Source organism: Chiloscyllium punctatum, chromosome 43 (genome assembly GCF_047496795.1).
Source record: "Chiloscyllium punctatum isolate Juve2018m chromosome 43, sChiPun1.3, whole genome shotgun sequence".
NCBI lineage: Eukaryota > Metazoa > Chordata > Chondrichthyes > Orectolobiformes > Hemiscylliidae > Chiloscyllium > Chiloscyllium punctatum.
Genome location: NC_092781.1, coordinates 29,980,677 through 29,993,077, shown reverse-complemented (window position 1 = coordinate 29,993,077; position 12,401 = coordinate 29,980,677).

Sequence of the window (12,401 nt, the reverse complement as noted above, 5' to 3'; positions counted from 1 at the left end):
TTGCAATGCGTTTACGTGACACATCCGATACCGTTTTTGTCCTATCTGGCATCTTTACGAGATAGTTCACCTGACTCAACATTTTCTCAATTTGATAGGCACCAGTAAACCTGGTTTTGAAGGATCACTTGTTACTGATGATCATCCCCTCAGGTAATCGCCTGCATGTCAGAACTTTATCTGCCACCTGCTTCACTCAATGCTGTGCCTTCTTTCGGTGCTCTTCAGCTAATTCACTTACTAGTTTTAATATGTCCCTCACATCTGGCCCATTATCTACGTGTGAGATCTCTGACTTCGGTCTTGTCAATTATTGTTTAAGTATTTTCAAAGGACATTTCACTTCATGCCCGAATATTAAGTCGAATGAAGTGAACAGAATAGACTCGTTTGGGGCATCTCTAATTGGAAACAATACAAATGGAATACCTTCATCCCAATCATTCGGGTAATCATGACAGAATGCTCTCAAAATGGTCATCAAGGTCTGATGCCATCTTTCTAAAGTTCCCTGGGATTCAGGTGCATATGCACTGGAAATAAAGTGCTATATACCTAAGCTATGCATTACCTCCTTAAACAGCCGATCAGTAAAATTTGACTCTTGTGCAACTGGATCTCTGTAGGTAGCCAATCCCGTGTGAAGAAAACTACTAACTTACCTTTTGCCTTGATAATGTGTCATGGAATTGCCTCCAGGCATCTGGTAACACATTAATTATGGTTGACAAATAATGGCTCCCACGTTCAGTGCCGGGGAGGGGACCTAGACAATCAATTATAACTCAAGTAAAAAGATTTTTAAAATGCGGGAATTGGCAACAAAGGCACTGGTTTTATTACTGTCAGTTGTTTAACTATCATTTTGCATGTATGACACGTACAGCAAAAGGTACGTACATCCCTTTGCATTCGGACCAATTGGTGAAGAAGGTACTTCGCTTGTTTGTCTTTATCAGTTAGTACATCGAGTAGAGGAATCGGGACGTCATATTACGAAAGTTTGAGACATTATTAAGGACACTTGGGGATTATAGTGTACAATTCGGTTCGCCCTGCTAATCGGAAGGATGTTATTACACTCGGAAGTGTGCAGTAAATATTGAAAAGGATATTGAAAAGTATACTACAATGACTGGAGGATTTCAGTAAAATGCAGAAGCTAAAAAAAGCGGGGCATTTATCCCTGGATGGTAGAAGCCTGAGGGCTGTCCTTACGGATGTTTATAAAATCAGGAGCAGGAAGTATAAAATGAATCACAAAGGTATTTTCCCCAGAGTAGGGGTGTCCTAACCTAGAGGACAGTGCGTATATGGAATGAGAAACTCGACCAAGTGGTAGAGGGGAATACAATTTTAAACATTGAAGGACATTTTGACCTGGCACACTAGTAGGAAATGTTTAGATAGATATTAGCCTACACAGGTAAATGTTAATATTCTGTTTGGGAAACATGATCAGCATGGACGAATTGAACCATCGTGTCTGTTTCCATGATGTATTACTCTGTGACATGTACAAAAGCATATTCCCTTCACCGTCAGTTCACAGTCTATAAGATGCACTGCACACAATTACCAAGCCACTAAAGAAAGCATTCCGAAATACAGGTGATAATATCAAGAAGGGCAAGGGCAGTTGAAACATGCAAAAGTTATGAATTTCAATCAGGGATCAAAACCAAGCAGCACCAGATCGAGATGGCTTGTTGAGTGACGCAGATTTGTAATATCTAGTCGTGAAAGGTGGAGGGCATTTAAACATTCGAGAAAGGCTCCACAAATACCCCATCATATTTTATGGGAGAGGGCAATCCATTAGCGCAAAAGTTAAGTTGAAGTATTTACCACAGTCTTCAGTCAAAGTGTTGAGGGAGTGGACCATCTCAACCTTCTCCAGAGATCTTCTAATCATCTCTCAGAAAAGCTGATTCATTTCCCGTGATGTTGAGAAACAGCTAGTGACTCTGGATATGGCAAAATACCTTGTCAAGAGTCAGGAAACACAATTGAATTGGACTGTTCTGTATCCCTGGACAAGGTGTTCCAGTACAGTTGCACCACAGGCGGAATCGACAAGTTGTAAATTTGTCTAGATATGTCCTGTGCATGAAAAGCTGTCCAGATAGACACATCAGTGAATTTCTATCATCGATAAAATGTTGAAAGTGGTCATCCACACAGTCGTATGAGTCGTCACATTTTCTCAGTAATAGACATGTCATGCCCACTCGGCTCCTGACGTCATGCTCGCTTTGATTCAAGCATGGAACAAAAACTGAATACAAGAAGTAATGAGAGATAATAACTGTTGATTTCTTGATCACATTATTTTCATTCATTCAGGGGATGAGTGTGTCACTGGCTAGGCTAGCATTTATTGCCCAAACCTAATTGCCTAGAGGGCAGTTAATATGAACCACTTTGCTGTAGCTCAAGAATGACAGGAAAGCCAGACCAAATTAGTTATCTTCCCCAAAGAACATTACTGAAGCAGATGTTTTTTTTTTGTTTCTTGACAATTGACAATCGATTTGAGGTTATCATTGCACTCTTAATTCCAGATATTATTGGATTCAGTCTACACCATCTGCCTTGGACTAGTTTGAACGCATGTCTCCGGAATATTATGTGGGTCTCTGGATTAACAGTTCAGCGAAAATGCCAGATGGTCTTTGCCTCCCATTATGACCAATGGACACATATGACGTCATGTGGCTTTAAGGAGTTAAGCAATACTGGAGTCAATGTTGTACCATGTGAGAAACTTTGACATTGTTCATTTTGAATGGGAGAACAAAACAACAATATCATTTAAATGAAAAAACTGTTGAAGTGTGTAAAACTTGAGGTTCTTCTTTGTGAAACACAAAAAAACTAGCACATAGGTGCAACAGGTAATCAGGAAAACCAATGCAGTATTGTCTCTTATTTCAAAGGAGTTGGAGGCAAGTGTAAGGAAGTTTATTGAAACTGTATAAAGTGCTGGTGAGAAAACATTTGGAGAACTGTGAACAGCTTTGATCCAATTTTAAAAAAAAGATGTTATTTCATTCGAGGTAGATCAATGAAGGTTCACTCGTATAAATCTCGTACGGGGGAATGACTAATGACAAACATTAAACGGTTAGGGACTCTACTAACGGGAATGTGCAATGCTAAGAATTATCTCTTTGAAACATATCTGATTTTTAACGGGCTTTCCAGGATAAATGTTGAGAATATGTTTCCTTCCAGAGAAAATAGATCATAGAACGTTACAGTGTAGTACACGCCCTTCAGTTCTCAATGTTGTGCCGACCTATGAAACCAATCTAAAACCCGTCTAACTATACTATTCCATTATCAGCCATATGATTATCCAACAACCATTTGATTGCCCATGAACCACTGTTACAGGTTGATGATTCCACTCTATTGTTATTCTCTAAAGAAAGAAATGATGTCTGTCCTCTGTCCTATATCTATCATCACTCAATTAAAAGCTGCTTCCCCTCGTGTTGACCATCACCATCTGAGGAAAAAAGTTTCTCACTGTCTAACCTATCTGTACCTCTTATTATCTTATATGTCTCCATTAAGTCGCCTCTAAGCCTTCTTCTCGCGAATGAATCAGCCTCAAGTCCATCAGCCTTTCCTCATAAGACCTACACTCCATAACAGCCAACATCCTGGTAAATCTCCTCTGCGTGTTTTCCAATGCTTCCAAAACCTTCCTATAATGCGGAGACCAGAACTGTACGCAATACTTCAAGTGTGGCTGCACCAGATGTTCGTACATCTGCAACATGACATCTTGGCTCCGAAACACAATGCCTCTACCAATAATGCTAATATACTGTACGCCTGCTTAGCAAGCCTATCAAACTGAGATGCAAGTTTCAGGGAGCTATGTGCATGGTCATCGAGAACTCTCTGTTCATCCACACTGCCAAGAATCACACCATTAGCCCAGTACTCTGCATTCCTGTTATTCTTTCCAAAATAAGCCACATCACAATTTTCGGCATGAAACTCCATTTTGGCACTATTCCTGTAGACAATAACCACATAAAGATCAAAGCCAAAGGTTCTACAATATCCTCCATAGCTGCCCAGAGAGTATTAGCATATATCACATCCGGCCCAGGAGACTTATCTATTTTCACAATTTGCAGAATTGACACCTCCTCCTTTAGAACCGCAATCCCGTCTAGTCCAATCGCATTTATCTAAGATTTCCTGGACGACGTTTGCTTTTTCCATTGTGAATGCTAACAAAAAAATTCATTCAGCACTTCTCCTATCTACCTGGACTCCACGCACAACTTCCCATTACTTTCCTTCACTGCCCCTAATCTCACTCTCGACATTATTTTAATCCTGACTTACAATTAGAAATATTTAGGGATTCCTTTTATCCTAACTGCCAAAGATTTCTCATGAACCCTCCTGCCTCTTCTGAGCTCTCTCTTCAGATCATTCCTGGCTAACGTGTCAATCTCAAAAACCTAACTGAAGCTTCACATGTCATTTTAATATCAGTCTCTTCCTTTATCTTGAAAAAAAATAAAACGTCTTCAGTGTACCACGGCTCACTCACTCGACAACTTCCTCCATGCCAGACAGGTACATACTTATCACGGACAAGCAGTGGCTGTTCCTTGAAGAAGCTCCAAGTTTCAATTGTGCTCATCCCTGCAGTTTTCTTCCCATCCAATGCAAACTAAATCTTGCCTAATTGCATCATAAATGTCTTTTTCCCAACTACAATTCTTGCCCTACAGTATATACATACATCTTTCCATCTCTAAGTTAAACAAAACCGAATTGTGACCAACATCACCAAAGTGCGCAACTACCTCCAAACGTAATACCTGAGCTGGTTGATTACCCAGTGCCTCAATTCAATGTGGCCCCGCCTCTTGCTGGCCTGTCTACGTACTGCATGATGTAGCCCGACTGCAAAAATTGAACAAAACTGACCAACATAAAGCATTCGAACGACAGTTTGTCCGGTTAAAATTTGTAAAGATAAATTCTCCCATACCTACTGCCCTGTTACTTTCGCTACTCTCCACAATCATCCTTGCAGTCATTTCCTCGACATCTCTAGAACTTTATGGAGGCCGATAGAAAAGTCCCAACAGCGTTACCACTCCTTTCCTCTTTCTAATCTCAGCCCACACTACCTCAGTAGAGGAGACCTCATCAAACGACCTTACTTGCCACTATAACAATGTCCTTGACTAATAATGCGACATTTCCCCATCTTTTACTTCCGTATCTGATCTTACTGAAACATCTCAACCCTAGAACCTGCAACAACCATTCCTGGCTCAGCTATTTCGATGTCTGTGGAATGGCCAAAACATCAAATGCCCAAGGCAGCAAATTCTCCTGGCGTTGGAGTAGACATACATCAGACCACCTTCCTGCCTGCCGATATTCCACTGTGGCCTTGAAAACATATTCATTTCCTCACTACTTTCAGTTTCCTCAAAAATGGAGTCGAAATTCAGGTTATCGTTTTCCTGATGAATTAGTTTGAACATCCCGAAACGAATTAGCTTAATTACCCCACAGGATATTGGTACTTCTCTGTTTCAGGTGTAGGCCATGCCATTTGTAGAGATCCCAACTACCCAAGAACGGGCCCCAATTATCCAGGTACCTGATTCCCTCCCTCCTGCACATCCCTGTAGCCACGTATTCAACTGCCTTGTCTCTGCCTCGATCCTCACCTCACCAGAATGTAGCACAGGTAACAAACGACATAGAACAACTCTGTTCATCCTATCTCTCAGCTTCCATGCTCGCTCCCTGAATATATGTCTGGAATCCCCATCCCTTTTCCTACCTATGTCATTGGTGCTGATGTGGACCGAAACTTGATGTTGTTCCACCTTCCCCTTAAGGATCGTGAAAACGCAACCCCAGTTATCATGGATCCTGGCACCTGGGAGGCAACACAGCAACCGTGAGTCTCTCTCGTTCTTACAGAATCTCCTCTCTGTATCCCTAAGTATGGAGTCTCAAGTGACTAATGCTCTCATCCTCTCCTCCCTTCCCTTCTGAGCAACAGGGACAGACTCTGTGCCAGAGGCCCGTACCTCTTGGCATACCCACAGTAAAATGTCCGCCAACTGGTTGCAAAATGATACCCTTGTTATGGAGGGGAATTGGCACAGAGGATCCTTGCAATGTCTGCATGTTCGCTTACCATCTCCTAATTGTAACCGATCTACCATTTCCCTGTACCTGAGGTGTGAATATCTCCCAGTACCTCCTCTCAATTACTGCCTCAGCCTCCCAAATGATCCAAAGTTCATCCAGTTCGAGCTCCAGTTCCTGACCGCAATTTTGAGGAGCTGGTGTTGGGTGCAATTCCCTCAGATGAAGTCAGTGAGGACACGAGTGGTGAACATTTCCTCCAGCACCTCCTATAGGAGGAGCACTCAACTACCGACTATCTATTCCCACTGTTCTGAATTCACAAACAGACTTTATAAAATGAAAGCTAGTACCCTTAACAAATCGGTGCTCAGAAACTTTTTTTTGGTTAAAGAAGGACGTTGGGTCGGAGAAGTAGCTAAGTAATGTACGGTTAAAAGGAACCACTCGGATCTGTTTCCTCAATTACCCAGTCATCCGCTGTTTACTCCCACCGAGCGTGCGCTCCATCTATTTGCAAGGTCTGCTTTTAAGTGATTAATTTACCTTCCCAGCAGCTACCTGGTCCTCGCTTTCACTGCTCCTTCTCCTGCTGCAAACATCGAGAGTGCTGCTCCCACGAAGTAAGGGTCACAAAGCTCATCCAGTGAAAGCGAGGACCAGGTAGCTGCTGGGAAGGTTCAGGAATTTAAGGAGGGATCCTTGTCAAACCTGTATGAGTTCGAAAGGAGCAGAATAATTTCGATACACGAAGAAGAGCTGTAAAATTCGAGCAAACCTATGATGCCCTTCGAGAGGCATTATTTTGTAGGAATTCAAAACATTCTCTGCCTAAACTAGTGCTAACTCATGTGCAAGAGTAGAGAGTTAAAACAACAACGTTGGCAGCTGAAGTGGCTCCATAAAACACGGTTTGGCTGCCCGAATCAATTTGCGTCCATGACAGATGAAAATTGGGCCAAATACTCACTGGAAAGGGAAAGATAGATCTCAGTGAAGATTATAAAGATAACTTACCACAGGGTAAATAACGAAACCCTTGAGGGGAACAAAGAAATTAAAGAGGTCTGGTGTTTTGGAATAAATTGTGACACACGAAATCACAGTGCTGGTAGGCGAGGAGAAAGCCAGGTATAAGGAAAACCACACAAGACTGGAAGTTTTGTTGGACGAGTAACACAAAGCACAAGGGAGGTTAGACAACTGCCTCAAAGTTGACAAGATTTTAAGATGTTTATTAAGGAGGAATTGAGAGAATTGCTTAAAAATATACATGCAAGGGTAAAATGTATTCACATCGGCCAAGAGTAGTTTGTCAGGAAGTTACAATATTAAGTGATGCAGGATGATTTTAGTCTGTAATGCTGAAGGATAAGGAGCTATGCACTCCAGACAGATTATTGCCAGAAAGAGTACTAGTAGCACAAATTCATGGGGAGCCAAAAAGTGCTCAGTTATGTAAAGTGAGGCACGACAGTTCAGAGAAGAGTGGAAATTTGTGGGACGAGTACAGGACAAACCTCGAGCTCCAGGAATAAAATTTGTCCTTGCAAATGATATAGCCAATTCACCAGTAGGCCTGCTGCCTACTCTACTTAAAATGCCAGTGGAGGCACAGGCAACTGAAGAAACGCAGGATGGTTATCCAGCAATTTTCATAGATTGTGTGATCGCAAGATCCCAGAGGCACAAGTTGTAGCAGGAGTGATCAAAAGACATAGATAAGGAAGCTTACATAATACTATCCAAAACTCAGTTTGATCGGGTAAGTGGAACAGAGAAGGAGCAAATCGGTGAAAATGCAAGCATCTGTAGTTCGACTAAGCTGATGGAATTACAGCAGAAAGATGAAGAGTTAAAACATATAAGGGCATTTACAGCGAAAGAAAGTGAATGCATTCCAGTTTGTTATTAATTACCAAATGTTGTCTTAATGAGTAAATGAAGCCCATCACACATGCGAGCAGATGAGAAATGGACAGAGACACATCAAATTATTTTGCCAGCAGAGTATACAGAGGAGATGTTGCGAGTAACGCATGAACCTCCACTTGGATGTCACTTAGGGGTGAGGAAAATACAGGCTGAAGTACAAAGACTTTTTTACTGGCCTGGGCTAAACAAAGATGTAAAGACTTTTGCCAGATGTGTCATACATGTTAATTAATTGGAAAACCACAGGCAATAATGAAACCTGCACCTTTAGTACCTCTGCCAGCAGTTTAGGAACCTTTCACAAGAGTCTTGGTTGATTGCGTAGATCCCCTACCAAAATCAAAAAGTGTGAATAAATATTTATCTACAATCTTGGATGTGTCCATTAGATTTCCAGAGTCAATCCCATTATGCAACATCACAGCTTAAACGGTTGCAAAAGAAATATTTAAAATCTTTACGAGATATGGACTACCAATAGACATCTAGTCAGATCAAGGATCATTAATCACATCGAAATTATTCGAGGAGGTTATGGATATCTTGGGAAAAAAGCAATTCGAATCTACTACATGCCATCGGAAATCGAAGGGAGCGAAAGAGAGATGGCATCAAATTAAATACCATGTTGCTGGGTTATGGTCAGGATTATCCAGATGATTGGGATAAGGGAGTTCTGTTTGAATTTTGTGATCAGAGATGCACGGAAGGAATCCACTATTTTAAATGCTTTTGAATTAATTTTTGGACATGACATAAGAGGACGGTTAAAATTGTTTTAGGAGATGTTAAAATTCAAAATACAGAGACAACACATTTGGCATATGTGTCAAATTTTACAGAACAATGAAATAAAGCTGGGGAGTTGGCTAAGCAGCATTTAAATGTATCACAACATACAATGAAAGTAGAAGCGGATAAGAAATCACAAATTCGCAATTTTTCAATTGTGGATAAGGTATTAGCGTTATTTTCAAAGACTGGGTAAGCCTTTAAAAGCAAGGTTTAGTGGACCGTATCACGTTCAGAAGAAATTGAGTGAGGTGAACTACTTGGTAAGGAGTCCAGACAGGAAGAAATCTCATCGCGTGTGTCAAGTGAATATGGTCAAAAGGTATGTTGATAGGGAAGGAAAACAAGAAGCAGAGGCGTTAATGATTACAGCCCAGAAGGAAGAACAAATTTCAGAGGGTTCTGATTTGGACATTCCACAAATCAAATTGGACAATGAAGAAGTTGTCAAAAATTCGGAAAAAATATTGAGTTACCTTCCACAAGACATCCGAAATGACCAGACTAGCACGAGGGGGTAATGTGTAAAACTAAAATCTAACAATTAAAAAATCTAACAGTCTATCAGGTTATCTTACTGCGCGTAATTTTCACTGTACTCTTCCAGAAAAAAAAAGCAAAATCTGGAGATTCCTGCTTTAGAATGTTTTGAGTGGTCTGGCCTCGTCCATAACATAAGCTTTAAAACTGGTGATTGGCTTTCCCAGCAGTCCCCGACCCTTTCTCTCACTGCCCCCACTGCTGCTGCAAAAATGTAGGCTGCTGCACACATGATGTTCGTTTTTTAAAGAATAATTGACCTCCTCGGCAGCCTCCAACCCTCGATCTCGCTGCTCATTGTCACGTTTCCCTGGTTCAGCACCCTGAGCGAAGTTATTCTTACTTCTCTTTACGAGGTAACTTGTAGGTTCCTTATTTTTGTGTTGGTATCTATCCCACTCCATTCTGTACCCTGAAACAGTCGGGTGTGATGTTGTCTGACGGCAGAGACCACAGTGTTCAGTTATTAAAGGAAGGGATCAGACTGCAGCACTTTGGTGGACGGGAAATTTTACACAAAATCTTGTCAAATCCTCTCTCACCGATCGTACCAAATGGAGTTAGTCAGTTCTACAAAACTATGGTGAGTAGGCGAGTCCTATTCCTTAAACCTTTTTATTTTTTTACCTGAGGTAAGGAGAGGAGCATGTCCCCTATCAGTATGTCAGCACAGAAACCACACTCTGCTTCAGGATGAAGTCAGTCTGCAAAGAGATAACGTCTTTTACACATCACTCTCATGAAGACATTCCAAAGATGCCGAATGAAAAGTCTCTGTAGCTGTGGCCACCTTCTCTGTAATCTTTGTTTCTGTAAATTGCGGCAATTGTGAACGTCCTGTGGAACAATTCGTATAACTATCGCAGAATGGAGACTGTGAGGGTGCAGATGGGACTTTTTGTTTTTGAGCAGTTCAGCCAGAATTCCATCCTTGTTGAAGACCTTTCTGTGATGAGCATTACTTGTCCAACTGAACCATGACAGGAAGCTCTGGGGGATTATCAAACAGTGACTCGGAGATAACTGACTCATATCTCTTTTGCTTTTCACAGTTCAAATTTAGCACATGCTTTCCTTCCTCTCAGGTTTGAACTTCTCCTAGCAGGCCTTGGTGGCAAGTGGGAATTTAATGTCAAGGAAACTCACAGCAAGAAGAGTGAGTGAGCAGATGGTTCAAGAATAGATTGCAGGTTGTGTGGCCTGGAACCTGAGTTGATTTGGTAATTAAGTTACATTTATACCATACAATTTAAAATGAATCCTTTTTCTGACAGAACATCATAAAGTGATTGTGAGAATTCCGTGGTGGCAAGTGGGTTCGTGATAACATGATGTGGGGTTGACCTAGGCAGGAGGAGAACCAGGAGCCAAACTGAACAAGAGGCTTGGTTTAACTCCACTTTCAATAAATTGTGGCTGATGTGGTTGTGCATTCTTCTCCACTTATCTGCTTTCCAGAACCTTTAACTCCCTTGTCTGTCAAAACCTTTGCATAATTATGATAATTTGAACATATAGTTAGATACAATATGTGGCAAAACTCAGATGTCCTCATCATAAAAGCTGAATTTTTTAAAGATAAACTGCATTTCACTCTGAGTAGAGTATTAAAACCCATAGTTCAATGTTGTCAAATTCCATTCCTTAAATTCTGAAACATCTGCAAACTATTTATGAATTTTAGGAGATGTGGAATTGAGCTCATAGCTATTTCTTCAATACGTCCTTTATGGAATGAAGTCTTTACTTTTCAATTCAGTCGCAGAATTGATTTATTTATTTGTACAAATTTGTAAAAGAAATACAAAAGAAAACCCAACAATTTATTCTTTTCTCTGTTCAGGCAAGTGGAGACTGTGTACAATGGCAATTTTAAGCATTAGGAAAACAGGAGAAGAAATAAAAGTTATATGGAAACTGGAATTGTTTGTCATAAACTTTTAATCTGCACTGACGTTTATGCCTTTATTAAAATCTTTTTACAGTAGTTCAAGGAAACTTTATGAATGGGCAAATCAAGCCAATCATCCCTCCGAGATCTGACTGGATTTCTCACATTTTCAGGACCTGCATATCATCTGTTTGCTGTAGAGAGAGAAGCGATTGGTAAAGCACGGACACATGCACAATGGGAAGGAGTTTCAGTGAACTCACTATGGAATGAGCTTTATCCAGTTGCAAAGCCAGAGTTACAGTGGTCCAATGTGTGGGCCCAGACATATGTACTATGTGTAAACAATGTTACGAAATTGTAAGTCTGTTTGGTCAGTTTAAGGTAGAAAACGTTTTCCTAAGTTTAAGGTCGAGCAAAAATCTTCGTATACAGAACAGCTAAGAGACGTGTTGCTCCAAGATATATATATGCGACAATTAGCTCTTAAGTGGATGCCTGATTTCTGTTCGCTGTTTTGACAACAATTCAATTTAACCAATTAATCTAAATTGTGCCCAGGATGCCAAACTCCAATGTAATTTGAATTTATTTTATTGACAACATCTGACCAATGAGAGGGTAGGACGTTGGAGGTAAGAAAAACAATGGAATTTTAAATAATGATTGGAGCAATTGGCATCTGAATACCTTGCTATCATAAAATATCAGAAGTCACCAGCTTTCAAAGGTACATTTTCCAGTAAAGGCAGGAAAAAAGTCAGTAGGCAATCCAGGGAGAAGATAGCACAATCAAAAGGACGGAAGTAAGTAACAGATTCAGAAGATCAGAAGGAAGACACCATAAGCGACTGTATGGAGTCTGAGCGATTTAATTGATTTAATGTTGAACAGGTGTGTTACTGGAGCAGCATTTCAGTAGAATTGGGGTCAGATAATGATTAATTAAGAAAAATGGGGACTCGGGTTTGCTAATCGGGCTTGTTTAGTGTTCACTGTTAGAGTTGGGAAAAAATATTACTTCTTTCTTTAAATATGAGAAATCAGGGATTTCCTTTCACTCATCACACACTTAACTAATGATGTGTTC